The sequence below is a fragment of the Macrobrachium rosenbergii genome, chromosome 42 (assembly GCF_040412425.1).
Source record: "Macrobrachium rosenbergii isolate ZJJX-2024 chromosome 42, ASM4041242v1, whole genome shotgun sequence".
Classification (NCBI taxonomy): Eukaryota; Metazoa; Arthropoda; class Malacostraca; order Decapoda; family Palaemonidae; genus Macrobrachium; species Macrobrachium rosenbergii.
The window spans coordinates 36,674,574-36,692,567 of record NC_089782.1 but is presented as its reverse complement, the minus strand read 5'-3'; positions in this window follow the sequence as shown (position 1 = coordinate 36,692,567).

Sequence of the window (17,994 nt, the reverse complement as noted above, 5' to 3'; positions counted from 1 at the left end):
TTCAGCTTGGATTCCCGGGTGCGCGTCAAAATCCATTCTCAAAGAAGTTGAGGGCCTCATAGCTAGTTTTTTTTTTTTTTTTTTCCTCTCCATGTCATATCTTCACTTGCCATGCTGCTCTTTTCATTGTTATTCCTTGACATTGTGTTCAGACCATAAATTTGAGGTGTTACTCTTGTTTCCCGTTGTTTGGTAACCGTATCTTTCTGCAATTTTCTTGTACATGGTGTGATTTTCATGCATCAGTTGGCAGTTAATTGGAGCATTTTATTTCACACGTGTCTGCTGTTTATCAGTATCACAGGTCTTGCCCATACAGTATACAGTACTGTATTGTAAGTTTTTTCTGTCTAAGTAGGACTAATTTACCACCATTCATTGATCCTTATCCACTGTATCCACATTGTTCTTACTGTTCTCCTTTACTGCACTGTTAATTTCAGTATAACATTGGAATAATTCACCCCGAAGTCTTTCAGTCCTTATTCAGTTTGTTTAGTGTGTGGCTGAGATTAGTTCTCTGTTAAATCTTCCTTTTTTTGGTTGTAATTTTACTATTGTTTTTGCCATTCATAGGACCTCACTCCTTATGCAAAGCTCACCATGCTTGTCTGATTATTTTTCCCAATTTTACAGCTCTTGTTCAGGTCCTTAACATTTTAATGCTCTTTGTGTGGTGGGTTGTGGTGCATCGGTGCACTTCAGAGAGGATTGCTATTACGGACAAGTTTCATTGTCAGTGTGAACACTGTATGCTCATCATCATCATCATCATCATCATTACCATTGATATTTTTGTCCAGTTTTCACTTTATGCATTTATTTGTGGTCTGAGTCTTTTTAACACTTCTGTGATGCACACACAACCTGAATACCCATGTCCCAGGTCTTCATGTGCCCCTCCTGCCATTTCTCTCTCTCTCTCTCTCTCTCTGATCATAGATCATAGGGCAGTCTTTGTGGTCTAGTCTGTTTTGGGTCTTTTTAGTCCAAAGTATATTTAAACCATCAGTTACATTTGCTGTTTTGCGTTTCTTTGGGACATCTCACATGGCATCTGCACGGCTGCTTTCCATAGTGGACACGATCGTTTTTTCTTTCCCTTCACCTTATGGTTTTGCTGATGTTGATTTTGATTCTCTCCTCATTCTGCTTGTCCATCTTTTGAACTTCTTCAAGACCTTTCCTCCTGATTATCTTCTGTCTCTGCTGCTAACACCAGTCCAGCTCATAGGTGCTTTCCATTTTGTATACTCTTGTAACATCTGTCATTACTGGAGTTAGGGACATGCTGCTGATCCTTGATGGACTCTTTAATCTCAAGTTCATGTGATATAGAATATTGAACTTAATATTGTTTTCACACCACATCTTTTGTAATTCCGTAGTGCCATCACTTGTCAGACACTTTCAGGCACATTTTCAAAGTCTGTGAACATGATGTTTAAAATAGATAGTTGTCATTTCTAACCTCCCTCCAATACAGGGGCGGTTACATACAGGAGTTTGAAAATATTTAAAACTTGTAACGACGTTCACTTTACTCCTGCACAAAAAGATATTGTCGGTCTCCTATAAAGCAAATGTGGGACAGAGATAAGAATGGGGATGCATAGATAAATTCTAAGCCTGACACTTCCTTAGGGTTATTTTGTTTTAATCAAATACACAATGTTGGGGGTTGCAGTAGCACAAGTTTTAAAGGTGGTTAATCTACGCAGTATATGATATGCCATGTTTATAACTATTATTTATTCCTGTCTAAGGTGAGTCTTACATAATTGTTAATGTTGAGCTACAAAGATAGGATGATATCCAATGTAATCTTTATTTTCGAGCCACGAAAGGAGAAAGAACACAGTTTGCTTTAAGAGGCCAGACTATTTTGGGCCTTTTTTATCAAGTTATGGTATTTCCTTTTTTTTTTTTTTTCCTTCAAAAATAAAGCATGTGTGTGTTTTGTTAACTCCCCCTCTCTCTCTCTCTCTCTCTCTTCTCTCTCTCTCTCTCTCTCTCTCTCTCTCTCTCTCTCTCTCTCTATGTTATGCTAAGACAACCCTTGATATACAAATACAGTTTTTCTGGTAAGAGCAGTTGATTTCCATACTTGACCTTTGGTTAATTAGCAAGGAAATTTGCTGATTTTCATGTTGGTATGTGGCAGTTTCTAAGTCTTGCTTGCTGGAGCTTCAAATTAGCTTGTACATTCTGTGTTTTTGTAATTTATGAGACTTAATTATCCATTCATGTTGTGAGGCCTGATATTCATGTATGCAGTACAGCCTCTTCCCTCAGTCTGACAAGTTTTCTTAAGTTTGGAATGTGCAAATTGGCTTCTGTTCTTGGGACCCATTTACAGTCCTTGGGAAGGAGAGTAGTAGCCTAACTAAACAGTTGGAGTTTCTTGTGTGGTTGCCTCGTCCTTCTACCCGAGGATCTTGTTGCTGCTCGTGTCACAAATAAACTACGCAGCCACTAAATACCCAGTGGTGAATAAACTTGGCTTGTGTAGACTAGTAAAGGTAATCTTTGTAGCCCATGCTAATTTTTGCTGTCAGTCACCTACAGTCCTGAATTGGTGTGTCCTGTCACCCTTGGGTCTTTTCATGTTTGATTAATTGTTAACTGTCTGAACCAGTAGTAGGGTTTCCCATTACTTCCTGGCTACTTTAATTTTCCCACACCCCCCCACTATAGGGCAGTTGTTCCATCAGTGCATCTTACTCGTGCACTGTGTAGGCATTACTTAAGGTACTAGGCAGCATTTATTCTTCCCCCAGCAATAATTCATTTTGTTCGTTTTATTGTACCTCCTTGCATATTTTTTCTTCCATCTTTCCACCCTCCTAACAATTGATTCTTTGTGCAACCACAAGGGTTTCCTCCAGGTTACACTTAAAACCTTTTACTCTCAATTTCCCTTTCAGCTCTTAATGACGTCATAGGTTCCAGTGCTTGGTCTTCGGCTTAAATTCAATATTCCAATCCATTCCTACACTTTACAGAAAAACACGGCCTACCGTTAGCTACCCATCCAGGAGGTTGAACCGTATGAGCAAAATATCGCCTCTGACTTCTTGTCAAGAAGTTCAAGCTTTCCTTTGTTGAAGAGTAGAGTACAGTTTTTACAGAGGCATCAATATTAAACTAATTTACATACTGTCTTGTCTGCTTAATCTTTTTGAGAATGTTCTCATTTGTTTTCCAGATATTTTCAATGACTCTTGTTTTAGGACTAGCAATGGTTGTAGTAGTCTTTGAAATATTTAGGTGGTGGAGCATTTGCATCTAACTCAACCTTGTCAGTTTACTACAATCAGGAAACAGACGTCAGTGGTTATTCTCTTGCGGCACACTGTAGGCATTAGTTGAGGTTCTTTGCAGCGTCTCTTTGGTCCCTAGATGCAACCCCTTTCATTCCTTTTAATGTATCTCCGTTCATATTCTCTTCCACCCTCTCCTAACAATAGAGTATTGTGCAATAAGGGCCAGTTTTCTTTCTGTTTACACCTTTGAAGCTGCCTCAAATCTCAGTTTCCATTTCAGCTCTGAATAACCTCATAAGTTCCCATGCTTGGCCTTTGCTCTAAGTTCGATGTTCCTATTCCAGTGCCAAACGGCTGAGGTCTCCCACGTTTAATGGTTTTTTTTTTCATAGATGTAACAACTACCTAACCATCCCCAGAACAGCTGTTTGGTTTAAGCATCTTGTACACTTCCATAGGGTGTCAAGGCGTTTACGAAGGTTATGTGGAGAGGCGGACGCAACTGTTTAAGGATTGTTTTCTTTCGCGGAGGTTGGTCGAGTGTTAGCTCTGGTCTGGTCTAGGCAAGTGTGGGTGGGCCTTGTTGGAGGCATTAATCGCAAGGTTCACTTTCTTTATTCTATGGCTGACCAAAATATTTTTGTCTAACTACAAAACTCGTTCTCTCTCTCTCTCTCTCTCTCTCTCTCTCTCTCTCTCTCTCTCTCTCTCTCTCTCTCTCTCTCTCTCTCTCTCTCTCTCTCTCTCATTGAAAAAAATTTATGAAATATATGAATGGGCTAAAGGTAAAAAATTACCTAGAATATCAATGTATGAGGGTAGTGCCCCTAACAGATTTTTCCATTTCAAGAGAAACCAGTTGTCAAAAAGAATGATTGAGAGCTGTGTGGTACACAGGTAACTAACGAAAGGAGTTTAGTCAGTCAGTACAAATAGACAATTCGAAAGGTGGTGTACATAATAAATGGCTCTGACTCAAGTCGTCTGGTATTTGCTGCCATATTGGTATGTAGGGTCGTCAAGGAAGGGTTAGGCTACAATACACCCGGGAAAAGAATCCCTGATGATAATGTCTGGTAAGGTTATATGCACGTAAATTGTCATTTTCATTGGTACGAGCTGGTAAAAGCACCAATTTTCTGTCGGGTTCAAGTACCAATGGATGGCTAAGATAAAGGTAACCCTTGGCAAGCAATGTTGACAGGTCATGGTAGTGATCAAATAATGGCTGATGACGCCGAAACTGGAACAATGGCCAAGCCACTGGTAACATCGTTGCCCCATCCATGGGCATATTTATTGTTTTTAAAGACCGGCTTTTCATGTCCCGACCATGATCTCATAACTATAGTTGTCCGATGGGCACTGGCTCTGTAGTGCACCAATTAACCAGGGGTAGTTAAAAAGTTCTTGACTTTCATAGAAAACCATACTCTTGCTGAACTGTTTAATTTACAAGAATGGTGGTAAAAAGAATAAAGCATGCGATATTACTAGAGAAATAAAATTCTCTAAGAATTTGTGACTGGTTGGTTTACCGTTCAGGTGTTCGCGTGTTTCTGAGGGTAGCATCTAGGACAGGTGGACGGTTTTTGTTTTAGAACCGGACCGATTACGAACGATATATCCGGGAAAGCATAACCCGAAGGCCCTATAGTAGCAGGTAAAAATTAAGTGGAGAATACAGTCCAGTGAGAGATCCAAGGTTAATGCCAAGTAGGGCAATTGCAGATGTGTAATTAAACCATTGTATTCTGGTATCCTGATGTATGCCCTAAATTGTTAAACTTTATTAGGAGAATAAAACAAAATATTAAAAATGCCTTTTATTCAAATCCAAACATCCAATATAAAATTTGGTATGGCTTTGTTTTTTTTTTTTTTTTTTACCCCTCGAAGCCACATTGCAATAACCCAAGGAGTAAGTTCTCAGCAGACGTAGTCAGGTGTATGGTTTCGAGACAGGTGTTTCCTAAGCTTCTTACAGAGGTAGGAAAAGCCAATAATGCTCGTGCTTTTCCAAGTGATTTCCCATTCTCTGTCTGCCAAAGAAACAACATCAGAGAAAACGAGTCATGTTTTCAGCCCTATAGGGGTTGGGGAGGGTTACCACTTCAGGCAAGTCTTGTTTGAGGTTCAGTCTCGTGGCTTTGTGCACCAGACTGAATATTTGGGCGACTTTGAGCGTCTTATGAAATACAGTGCGTACCATAGAGTTTTACAACAAGGCTTTCGTGTACTGTTAAAGCATAATGGCCATAAAAATCCTGCGTCACTTTCCTCTATAAATACCACGAATGAATCTACGCAGGATAAACATACATACAGACATTTTGTTTTCAGTTTTCATTGTAGTCTCCGAACAGTTTCGTCCTTATTATAGAAAACGGGTCTCATTTACTCTCATAGAAAACCGAGGAACAGATGGCAAACAGCACTGACTGAAACAAATATTTTCTCGCAAGTATTAGCCAATGTCATGATGACTTTGTAGCTGACCGAATTCTTAACTTTAAGGGATAATTTATTTATATTGATAAGAACGAGTACTTTTATCCCGTTTTTCATTGAATGACTTTGATTTTCACACCTCCTCCCTAGCATTTTCTAGCACTAAAAAAAAAAAGTTATAGCTACCAAATTGTCAATAAGGGCATCAAATTAGAGTCGTCTCATTTATAATCATGTTATATGAAAATCTTTATTTCTGCCAACGTCACTGTCAGCTTCATGTAATGACAGCACATTCACAGAATTACCCAGAGTGACTTCAAATGCTTTATTCTTAAAAAACTTTGGCATTTAATGTTTTTAACTTGAAAGTTTTATCACTGGATTTCGTTTCTTTTGTGTACTTCATAAATTGGATTTCCACCAGTCAATTTGATGACAAAGTGAGTTTAATTACATGAATCAAAACTATTATACTGATCGCACTTTCAATTACTAATGGATTTTAATTTGATTTTGATATGCAGTGTTGCGTATGAATAGAAAACGTTACCAACTGCAAATTATTTTAAATGGACTCTAACCACTTTACTGGTACTTTTTGTTACACTTCTTGCTGAATATACTGTATACATTAACTTTTAACTGAAAACATTAGAGCTGAGTAAAAGCTGTTGTGCACATACTGGTTCCCACTAATATTAAATTTTCACATAAATAGCCAATTAACATGGATTCAACATAAAAACTGACAACTCAATCAAACTGATTTACACGAACTTTACAAGACTGAAATAAGACAACCTTTTATTAAATTCACCTTTATTACAAGTCACCCTCTAGTCTTTGTAACAAAAGCAATTAATTACACCCATACAAACACATATAATCCTTTCAAAAGCAGACAAGTGACCCAAATACCTAATAATTCATCTCACGACCCAACACCATTCAATGTAAGTGATTGAGTCGGGTAAATGGTCAGAGATGTGCAAGGCTAATATCCTCCTGCCCCGTTCTTCCTCCCCCAGCAGGACAGCAGGTCGGACTAACGTCAACCTTCACCGTACACACGGACCACTAGGCCACTTTAGGTTCTGTGTGAGTGTATTACAAAACCATCCCATTGCCAAGTAATTAGAGAGAAATATCTAAGACCGGATTCAGACATTTCTTAAGGTGTTTTCAAGCTAGGATTCAGGTCAATTTTGTTTTTGCCTAAGTTTCTACAAGACCTACAACTGATGTTTCATTTTGCTCCTCATAACAGAACTAGAAGCCTATAAGAACTGTGGTGACAAATTACTCAATACAAGAATATAAAATCTGCCATTTGTATTGCTTATCCAAAACTATAAACACTATCGTTTTGTTTACTAAACCAAGCTGCATGACTAAAAACTGCAGTGTCATTAACGCTTACTACAACACGACTACAAATAAAAAAATACTGTTTTATATTGCTCGCTAGACCAATGTTAAAGACTAAAATTTCAGTGTCATATTGCACAACAGAACAGGCCTACAAATAAAGAGGCTGTTTTTATATTGCTCCCTAGAACTTTAAAAACTGATGCTTCGTACTGACCACTAGGCCTGAGATAAAAATGGCATTTTCAGTAAAACTGCCCACTGTCTAGGCTACAAGAACACTGACATAAATTACAAAGTTCATGATCAATGAGTACTTACTACGAAAGGCGTCCAGTTCACTGCTTTTAAGATATTCTTAACTTCAAAAACTAAAAAACCTCAAAAGTCCCAAAAATGTATTTCTGTTTTTCTGGTCAGCATTAAGGACTCTTAAAACCTTATTTCTTCAAGATCAATTACAGACTAAATAACTTTAAAATCATGGCATTTTACCCAATACAGGCAGTCCCGGTTTACTTTTTACGACGTTCGAGGTTACGGCGCTTTTCAAATATATTCATCAGAAATTATTTCCTGGCTTACGACGCATGTTCGGGGTTTTATTACCGATCGGAAGAAATATGGCCCCAAAACGGCAGAATAATCATAATTTGAAGGTTTTTGATGTAAAACTCAATAATAATGCAGTTTACATCGTTTTCAATGCACCCAAAGCATTAAAAGTAAGGTTTTCTTATGATTTTGACGATTTTCGACGATTTTCCGGCTTACGACGATTTTTGGGTTCAAGAACGGAACCCCGTTAAACCGGGGACTGCCTGTATTTACTTTTGTGCCAATTTTTGTGATTTGTTTATTACTGTCTCATGAAGTCACATATTTCCTCTTACTGACCTCCAAATTCTTGATAAAGTCACTTTTTGTGTTCAAAATTTCTGAGATAATACCTAAACCTATATTCTCCACAGCGCAGTTACACACACACACACACACAAAAAGTTCTCCTGAGGTGACAGTCTTCTGAGGAAAAAATGAAAAACTTGAACTACCACTTTCTAAGCATAAAAGATACTACTCCAAACTAACTATTTCCACTTTCTGAACAAAGAAATAAAACTCATATACTAATACAGTACTTTGTAGGCAAACAAAGAGATTTCATTACTAAAAGCTTGTTGACTCACAAGACAACATAGTTCCCAGCTGGAAAACATGTCAAAAAAAGAATGTACATAAAAAAACTACCCAGAATAGACTTTCTCTATGAAAACCTCTCCCAAATCCACGTACTTTCTAAGCAAAATAATTTCCACAAACTAACACAACCTGGAAAAAAAAAATCTAACCCACCTCCTTGGACAAGAAAAGGCAGCCAAATAAGACACATTTCCTAGACCAAAAACACTTGCAATCTGACGCACTTTCAAGGAAAAAACCTACTGAATTAACACCTTCTATCCAAAATTATCAAGCTGAAAAACTCGATAATTAGAAGACTTCATAATAAAAGTTAACTCATGAACAAACTCCCTCCTTACCCAAAATCACTTGACAAACTGAATTTTTCAGCAAAATATTCATGAACTAGCAGATTTTCTCAACGTAAAATTCACAAGTTAGAGGACATACTAAGTCAAAATCTCATGAACAGACTTTATGCAAAATAACTTACAGACTAACAGATATTCTAGGCTGCATACACAAACTACCAGACTTTCTTTGAAAAAATAAAAATATGCAAACCATGACTTTCTAGGTAAAAACTCTAACAGACCTTCTAGCCAAAGAACACAAAGTATGACTTCCTGTAAATGAAAATGTATTACAAACTACCATTACTCTATGGAGTTTTACTTCTCTCACAAAACAACACTCCCTCAATGCAAATTATATAAATAAAACATAAAAACTAAAACTTTCTGAAGGACAAAATCATGAACAGACACACCTAAAAGCTAAGTTATAACAATTTATAAGGCTTTCTAAATGTATAGGTATAGCAAAATATGAATTTTTGCAGGTATATAGTATACTGTATCACAATATAAAACTTCCTGAATGCAAAATGTCTACACAAGCTTCTAGAAAAGTCAAAAGTATATCAGACAGTCTCTAAATCCACAAATTTTAGACTAACAGTTTGCCTGAATGCAAAAGGTTCACAAAATGGCCAACTTTCCCAAATCTAACAATAACAAAGACTTCCTAAAATCACAAACTGCTACAGAGACTTTCTCAACTGTACAAAAGACTGAATCCCAGCTAATAATGTTTTGTAAACTCAAACTTTTTTCCAGCATCCTGCAATGTAAATTTGTATCATGAACTCAATATTAATAATGATGAATACTAAATTACATAAAGAGCCATTAAATAAGGCAATTCCTGAAGTTCAGATTAATCTAAAGAACAGCACACCAATTGAGTCTCAAGCTACACTAACACAGGATGTCCATCACTGCTGTTGCAAACCATCGGACATACTCCAAACTCCACCGTTATGAATTAACTTCTGAATGCCAAAGTTCATAGTCATCTTCAAACTTCTGTCATCACATTTCATAATTACAAGCTCCATTCATCATCAAAATTGCTAAATACCAAATCCTTTGTCAACTAGAGAATGCTGAAAAACAAATCCATTGTCCCCTAAAAATTGTAGAATACCAAATCCACTGTTCAAATTCATAGTCACTAAATAACATCTGATTACCATATCTCAAACAAACAATTTTAAAATCCCATACTTAACTACCATAAACATTTTCCTTGGTGGAAAACTAGACCACTAGCAAACAATTTATGAAAATAATAAAAATTGTCATTATGGAATACCTTTATGAATCACAAACCAGACATCAAGAAAACTGCTGTGGCCTAAAATTTAGGACCATGAACAAAGGTCACATTAATTACAACCTCTCCTTGATGCTTCCAAAAACTATACTATATTATTAGCAATATTGTACGCTAAACACACCAGCTTTAATTTTTAATTTCTCTTATTACATTATACTAAACCTATAATATAAAACATGGAATTCCAGAGCATTATGGGCAAAACCTTCATTTAAAAACCCAACTCAACATCAATGAAAAAGACTTCTATTAATCCTAGACTATGACAACCTTAGTACGATTTCTGCACGCCATTATGATGTCAGTTCTGTAAATTTAAATCTTTCTAAAACTTCAGAAAATCAAAACTGAGAAAACCTCAAACCTCTACATAAACCCACTGACATCTTGAAAGGTGCAATTCAACAATATAAATCTGATAAAAATCATAACAAACATCCTGATCCCTGCATGAAATAAGTTGCTTAAATCTGGTACTGTGTCCATAAACTCCAAAATCAGCTCTGGGGAATTTATGTGACTGCCATATTTCAGAAAGGCTTTCCAAGACAACTCTACAGCACTGGAAAAGCTTTACCAGTTTTGCACCTAAACATTAACATCTAGAGCTGAAAAATTCAAATCTCATATCAAATTTTGCAACACCTGGAAATTCCTCAAAATAGTACCAACATTGGATAACATCGGAGACATGTGGTATTTTCAATTCTATGAGCCAATACCTACTTCAGTTAACCATTATAATACTTTCATGGCCAACTAACCTTCACAGGAAAGCTGTGAACACCTGGAAACAATTACCGTACATTTCCGTGTATAAGACAACCTTCACATAAGACGAGGTCAAAAAGTATGGCAAATTTTCATGAATTTATCTCATATCTGTAGAAGATGACTGCTAAATTACAAAACCATCTGTGTATAGGTTAGCTTTTGCAACAACAGGTATCTTATGAAATACTGATTATGTAAAGATGATGTTATTACAAATGCTTTTTACTTCCTGTAGCCTTAGAAATTCAAAATAAACGAAATAACAAAGCCGATTCTATATCACGTTTTTCCTTCACAAGTTGCCTAAAAGGAAAACAATTGTTTTGTTTACATTTCATTGCCAATCACAAACAACCCCTAAAAACAATATGATAATGTATGATAATTATCGTACATAACTATCGTTTGTATGACTGAATTGTTCTAAATATGAAATAATGAATTTTTAATGAAAAATTAATATTACATTATCCTAAATGTTATTACTAACATAATTACACTACCATTAAAGTATCTGAAAGGTTACCTGAAAGATCAAGGTTGCTGTGAGCACAACCTTAGCTAGATGTTTCCATTTTCTCAGCTGGGCTTGCATAGATAAAAGTTGATTTCATTTATAAGGAATTACTCCTCAAATAGGCTATTTATTATGAAAATATTCCAATAATACAGTATATAAGGTAAAAATGGTTTTATTACCTTTATTATCTGTTTATTTCATAATGTGAATCTTTTCATGAATGTTGGTGGTTATTGCACCAAGGCCGAGGCTAGCCTACCAATTAACATCACTTAGAATTCCAGGTCTGATTTTTAGAATGGCAGTATGAGATGACCACTAATTTTTAGGGGTGAATTTTGGATTTAAAGGTTGTCTTATACACGGAAATATACAGTACCTATCATAAACTGAGCACAAAATCTCAAAACCAACGTTAAAAATTTGTGTAACTTATGAAAAGAAATAATCACTAACCTCTCCATAGCTTCTACTTCACAACAATTTTGCTAAGTTTTTCATCTGGAATACTTTCATATCAGTTAGATCTTTGATTAGACAGATAACCTAAAAATGAGGACGTCTCCTCATCCTATTAAGGCACACAAAACCATTGTTTTAAAATTCAGCTTTTGCATTCAATAAAATCTGAATGTCTCAGATCCACAAACCTACAACATTTATTTTTGGCATGATATTCAATGACAGCATAATGACAATTCAATTTATCAAACCCTAGATTAAGAAACATCTTGTTAATTTTGCCAAATAGGTTTGTTTCTAGCCAGCCTAGACCAAAGACTTCTATCAGAATTCCTCCAAGATGAACAATTAACACCCTTTTATGTCCAATTATTGGCTATGTTATGATTTGTAATATTTCTCACAGAGATTTCTAAAATTGGCCATCATGGTATTTATCCCTCCTAACTATGTCAAATACACGAATGCAATGTCAGTCTGAGATGAGAAGGTGTTTAAGCCTCAAGCTGGTACCCCCTTTTGAATCAACTACATGAGTCAGAAATGTAATTAATATTACTGTTAAACACTAGACTAAAGGAATAACTTATAACTTTCTAAATTTATCTGTATCAAATTTATACTTTTAAGACATCTGGCAGGATATAAATTATATTTAATACTTATAAATAATTCTTAAAACAGCTTCATGTAAACTAGCTTTACAAAAACCAGTATGTGCAACACTCAGTCAATCTCAACTTCAGCAAAAATAAACTCTTTTCAAGAAAACAAGCTTTTGATCCCAGCAAATCATACTCTACAAGATATTAAGCTTTTGATCTCAGCATATCATACTCTACAAGATAAAATTTTCCCAACTGCATCACCACATTGACAAAGTTTTTCAGGAAACAAGTCACTGAGAATATGTAGTCTGAGCATTAAAATCAAAAGTTAAATGTAACAATTAAGGATTAAAACCTCTGCTAAAAGACACTTTTTCTTGAAGATTAATAAAAGCATTTGAAGTCATTCATATTAAGCATTAACAGATCTAATTATTATATTAAGTAATTTTAGAAATTTATCTATAATGAAAATAAGTCAATGTTATATATGTGTCTCTAAAGACCAAGAATCATATATACTGTAAACATATCAACTAATAATTAAAACTTAACCCATGAACAGACTTTAGGGGATGAATTGCCAGCTACAAAGCCACCTATTCAGTGGCTAATACGTTAAAAGAAAATTCATTATAATCGTGTCTTTTGCCAATTGTTCCTTGACTTTTTACGAGATAAAATGTTAGACTCATTTTCTGTTACAAGACATGAGAAAAAGTCCTCCATGAAATCCCAATGAAAACTGACTACAAAATTGAAAACATAGTGGCTAAAATGTATGTTTAACACCCGTAATTTTCAAACATGTTATTCAGAGAGAAATTAACTCAAGTTTTTTTTTTTTTGGTCATTATACAATCTAACACAAAATCCTGGAAGTAATAATCTAAGTGGTTTGGCTACACCAGATCATAAGACATTACTTGTCTAGCAAATATTCACCTAAGTACAATGTTCACAGACATAAGAGAACATACATCAACGCTTATCTCAAGTAGTAACCTTACCAACCCCCTTAGACCTCCTGTGTATAATTCGTTTTCTCTGAATGACTTGGTTCCTAGGCAGTAACAGAGAACTGGGGTACATCTGGAAAAGCACTAGAAAAATAAGGACTCTTCCCATTTCAGTAATCAGCTATCATCTTGGAAAACACCTTTTTGGAAGTCTCAAAACGACACCTGACAAAATGCCTACTGTTGAGAACAAATCTCTCCTTGAGTCACTGAAATGTCAACCCAAGGGGTTCTTTATTTTAAATCTTTGCATTTTTCTATCTATACAGTATATACATGAGGTCTTCTGTACTTCAGCTAATGTCCCTTGAATAAGAAGCAACAACTAAGTTTTTGTTCAGCTGTCACATTTACAAGTAATCTTTGGAGATACTATGCTATTTCTCATTTTGTAAACAATACCATTCTCCCTTCTCAAGAAATATGATGAGATAAAATGCACTACTGTAATTAAACTGAGACAACAAAACATTAATTGCACAAAATTTATGGAAAAAACTTTAAAATTAACTAAAAAAAAAATATAGCTGACAAACTCAAATAACTTTACACCCAAGTTTTATCATAACCCAGGAAACCTGTCTTTAATCGTGGAACAATTGCACAGCTAAGAATATAAAAAGTGAGTGTAATGAGCACTAATTGTGAACAAGTTAAGAGTGAGGTACTCCCTACCCATGTTAGTAAGAATTGGCAAAAGCACCTTTCAAGGTGTGTAGTGTGCATAAGAGTGCTTCACAACAGCATATAAAGTACAAGAATTCACCAACAAAGCATGGCAAGAGTGCAGTAATGTTTCAATAAATCAATAAAGGAGACACTTACAAAATGAATCAATCTGGGCTATACAGCAAAACACTGGGGAACTTTTTGCCATTCAGCCCTAATACGCTGAAAAGAGAGTTGTTGGGTTGCAGGATAAAGACACCCAGAAAATAAATGAGATGAAATACAAGCACCTCAAGTTGAAACAAACCCCATACCTGCTCTAAGGAGTAAGACAAATTTTGAAGAGAAAGGTGGAAAAGAGGAGGTGGGAATGGAGATAAAGGCAAAAATGTGGGTCCAATTAGAAGCTGAAGGTACAATGCAACACCCTTAATTAATGTTAAAAGTGCACCAATTGAGATGCACAGATGGCACTACTCCTACAGTGAGATGAAGCATTTTTTAAAAAAAAGGTAGAGCTTCCTCAACTGCAGCACAAAGCATGCAAGTTTTCTGCTGACAAGTGTTGAAGTCATTACAACTTCTTTTACAGTGCAAAAAGTAAGCAATTCTGATGCTTCCAAGTTTAGCTATGAATCTGCTGTGTTTATATGTAACAAGATTGTACAGGAGACAGATGGAATGCCCACGGATAGTTAGTTTGTGTCTTCAAGTTCATAAAGAGTGTGAAGTCTATTCTGGATGGACGGCTAAGAGGGGTCAAGAGGAGAAGAAAGAATAATTCCTTAGTTATTTATGACTCTGCTCCAGATTTATTAGATGTTGCCCAATGCAGACAATATGCATAGCTATGAATCCCCAAACTCAACTTATCAAACCTGGATTGTAATGTCCATATGGCATACCATAATCAAGGTGACCATAGAGTTTTTTTAAGAGGTTTAAAGCTTGCATTGCTTTGCCAAGAACCAACTAACACATGTTACCTTTTCTAGCTAAATGGATGTTACTGACTTGATAAGAACTGAGCAAACAGCTGAAATACAGAAGTCCCCTCACAACAAAATCACTGTACAATTTGGTATTACAATATTTTCTTAATAGTAAGACCTTACATAGTTTTGATTTGATCATATTACTGAAATTCAATAACAACTGCATGGACAGACATACAGATTACAGTACACAGTACCTCAACCAGAAAAAAAAAAAAAATGTATACATCAACACACTGTGGCCTCGAGAAGTCTATGATACCCTTACTCAGAGATAAAACAAATTTCTCAAACAATTTACATTTATCTAGTCATAAGTATTTTCAAAAATATTTCATTACAATATAGCTCCATATACTGTCCAAACTAATTTTGTTACTATGCTGAGAAAATAAAATCCCATACTTTACTGAGCTACTTGCTTACAAGACTTCATGGTGAATCATTCTTAGGGAAAGTATGACACTTAGAAAAAGCAAACGACTAGTAAATATCTTTTTAGCCTTCCATTAATTCCATTTAATCTCTTACCACTTTGTTGTTTGACTTCTTTAACTTTGTCACTGAAATTTGCACCTTCCCATGGAAAAACCCCTTCATGAAAAACCAATAAGAAAAGAGATGCATACAACTTAGCTGGTCTTATGAAACAACCCAACGATAATAGTGAACTGAGTATCAACTATCCTAACAACTAAGAAGTCCACAAAGATTATAATTTTCCTTTTTAAGATACCAAAGGTCGCTCAAACATTTAGTGCTAAGTGAAAAATATTCGCTAGTTCTCACGATGATTTTAATCTTTCTAGTAAGTATACCTACCAAAGTAGCATTTTTAAGTACAGGCCCATTTCATAATTGAGTTTCTTATTGATCCTTAAAACTTCTAGTTTGAACTGCTTCATTCATATTCATAATGCCGTTGTCCAAAACACAAAACTTCTTAAAAGAAACAATTTCAAATGGAACCTTCGAACATCAGCAGTGTCTTGAAATGTACTAATGCAACACATTATGCTCTTAATTAGGTACTCACCAGTACTTAATACTATTCATAAACTATGTTTAGATCTAAGCAAACTGTATCATTGTCAGGGCAAACTATGTAAAAAAAACATTAATAGACTGCTGTTTAATCAATAAGAGTGACAAATTCTTGGTCTGGCAACAAACTAAGATCAAAATAGTAAACTAAACTGAAATATTTCTTGTCCTAGATTGCAAACATTTGAACATTGCAGGCTGTGATATCCCTCCTTTATTAAAACATGTCATTACATAACATATCTCAATCACTGGGTATAAGTACCAGTGATTACATAATATTATAATGCAAGACCTAGAATCTTTTAATAAATTTATTGTAAATTACCTCTGATATAACCCAGTACCTGAAACAAACCAGGGACTAGGGCTTGGAGAAATTTAAGACAAGCATTAACTCCAAGATGCTACCAAGACGAAAACTAATTCAACAACATCTCTAAGATACATACCACACTGTGAACAACTACCATTTGTTATTATGATGAAAAATATTACCAGCCTTGTATAGGTTAATTCCTTGCAGGTTCAGTGTCACCCAACTATCCCTGGCTATCACAAAGAAATAAAAAAAACATAAATAAGATCAAATCTTCATATAAAATTTACTGTGCACCCTAAGGCCAAAGTTTACCATTTCCTTAAGCCTATCCTCACCCCGAGGAAGGTTACCTTGGCAAGACAGTAATAATGAATGTCACCTCTAAATGAAGTGTATGCAATTATACTTGGCTAAAATAGTGAATAAACAAAAAACCACACAGAAATACAGTACAGTAATTACAAAGATTCATTCCTGTATTCACAGCTGCTATATGATGAAATATTAGTTTGTAAACTGACTGTGAACCTGATATTCATGCTATGGTACTCAATCCAGTGTCATTTTACAGCAAAGACTGTACTTTCTGTGGTATGCCCATAAAAAGCAAGACATTTTAGCAAAGGGCCAAAATTCATAACAATCTCTAAAGTTGAAAATTGCCAACAAGATGCATCAACACATCATAACTGACTTGATTTGATGGACTGACTTGTGAAAGTTTAGTCTGATGACCAGGACTAGAAATGCTCGAATCATTAGTCACAACCTGGTTGACAGTTGGGTTTCGATGATGTATCATAACTGAATCCAAAGATTATGATGGATGGATGGATTATGAAATTTAGGGACAACCCCAAGCACTGGGACCAAATGAATCCAAGGATTTACATGCATTCACCTAACACACAAATAAGATTTTAAAATTGATATGTACATATCCTGAAACAAAATGAATTACCCGACATCACATTAAACAGAGTAGATATTTAGTAGCTGTCAGCTTTTTCTTAATGGCATACTTTCCTTACGAATGATTCACTGTGAAGTCATGTATGCAAATAGCTAAACAAAATATAGGTTGAGATTCAAGTAAATCTAAGCACATATAAAAATACTGGGGTGTCTCCATCTTAGGTGTTAAACTGATATATCATTCAGATAATAAATTTTGATTCCCGAAACATAAAGAGGTACTTCACAGCCTATATTAAACTGATTAACCATACAAGTTGAAAGAAAGCTATCTTTAAACAAAATGAGATATGACTGACTTGCTAGCTGAGATGAAACTCATAAAAAATACAGCTAAGTATCTTGAAAGGAACTGAGGTACCCTATAAATGATCAGAAATTAATGGTAAAAATTGTTTCCAGGAACATGCTGAACCTCCTATGCTGAGAATCTTTCAAGTGTACTTTGAAATAAAAATATGGAGTTTATACCATCTTTCATCATCAAGATCTGTTAGGAGCCTGGTAAACTAATAACTGTGTAAAACTTAGCACAGTGGTAGTTTTGATAGCCAACTGAAGTAATATCATCCCTATTTATAAAACTGTGACAAATTATTAACTGACACTAAATCTGACATATAAAATAATTCTGTTATATAAAACATATAAAAACA